Source organism: Arachis stenosperma, chromosome 6, assembly GCF_014773155.1.
Source record: "Arachis stenosperma cultivar V10309 chromosome 6, arast.V10309.gnm1.PFL2, whole genome shotgun sequence".
Taxonomy (NCBI): domain Eukaryota; kingdom Viridiplantae; phylum Streptophyta; class Magnoliopsida; order Fabales; family Fabaceae; genus Arachis; species Arachis stenosperma.
In genome coordinates, this window is record NC_080382.1 from 26,934,917 (window position 1) to 26,936,417 (window position 1,501).

Sequence of the window (1,501 nt, forward strand, 5' to 3'; positions counted from 1 at the left end):
CAGTATGGCATTCAGAGCATCAATCTCAAGAACTCCTTTCTTCTGATTTGTCCCATTGTTCACAGGATTCCTTTCAGAAGTGTACATGAATTGGTTATTTGCAACCATTTCAATGAGTTCTTGAGCCTCTGTAGGCGTCTTCTTCAGATGAAGAGATCCTCCAGCAGAGCTATCCAAAGACATCTTGGATAGTTCAGAGAGACCATCATAGAAATACCTATGATGCTCCATTCAGAAAGCATGTCAGAAGGGCATTTTCTGATCAATGTTTGTATCTTTCCCAAGCTTCATAGAGGGATTCTCCATCCTTCTGTCTGAAGGTTGGACTTCCACTCTAAGCTTACTCAATTTTGAGGTGGAAAGAACTTTGCCAAGAAGGCATTGACTAGCTTTTCCCATGAGTCCAGGCTTTCTTTAGGTTGAGAGTCCAACCATGTCCTAGCTCTGTCTCTTACAGCAAAAGGGAATAGCATAAGTCTGTAGACCTCAGGGTCTACCCCATTAGTCTTGACTGTGTCACAGATTTGCAAGAATTCAGCTAAGAACTTATGAGGATCTTCCAATGGAAGTCCATGGAACTTGCAATTCTGTTGCATTAGAGAAACTAATTGAGGCTTAAGCTCAAAGTTGTTTGCTCCAATGGCAGGGATAGAGATGCTTCTCCCATAGAAGTCGGGAGTAGGTGCAGTAAAGTCACCCAGCACCTTCCTTGCATTGTTTGCATTGTTGTTGTTTTCGGCTGCCATGTCTTCTTCTCCTTTGAAGAATTCGGTTAGGTCCTCTACAGAGAGTTGTGCCTTAGCTTCTCTTAGCTTTCGCTTCAAGGTCCTTTCAGGTTCAGGCTCAGCTTCAACAAGAATGCCTTTATCTTTGTTCCTGCTCATATGAAAGAGAAGAGAACAAGAGAATGTGGAATCCTCTATGTCATAGTATAGAGATTCCTTGAGGTGTCAGAGGAAACGAAAAACAGAAGAAAGAGGTAGAAGAGTTCGAACTTGATCAGATAGAGTTCGAATTGTGCATTAAGAAGGAGTTATACTCCATAAATAGAAGGATGTGAGAAGAGGGGAAGGAAATTTTCGAAAATTAAGTGAAAGAAGAAGTTTGAAAATATTTTGAAAAACTTTAATTGAATTTCGAAAATCAAGAGTGAAAGAAAAAATATCAAGTAATTTTTGAAAAGATTTTTTTTTTGAAATTAGAAATCAAAAAGATATGATTTGAAAACTTATTTTGAAAAAGATGTGATTAAAAAGATATGATTGAAAATTATGGTTTTAAAAAGATATGATTGAAAAGATATGATTGAAAACAATTTTAAAAAAAGTGATTTTAAAAATTAATGACTTGCCTAACAAGAAAAGATATGATTCAAACATTAAACCTTTCTCAACAGAAAAGGCAACATACTTGAGATGTTCAATCAAATCATTAATTGTTAGTAAGTATCTTTGAAAAAGGGGAAAGAAATTGATTTTGAAAACATTTGATTGAAGAGATA

At 36.3% G+C, this 1,501-nt stretch overlaps 1 non-coding gene across 1 annotated transcript; it reads left to right on the plus strand.

The window, feature by feature from the left end:
* The first annotated feature begins 236 nt into the window (after positions 1–236).
* On the plus strand, positions 237–342 carry LOC130938460 (small nucleolar RNA R71). Its single transcript, XR_009069624.1, has one exon. It is a non-coding gene; the product is annotated as a small nucleolar RNA R71 (small nucleolar RNA).
* The last annotated feature ends 1,159 nt before the right edge of the window (positions 343–1,501 follow it).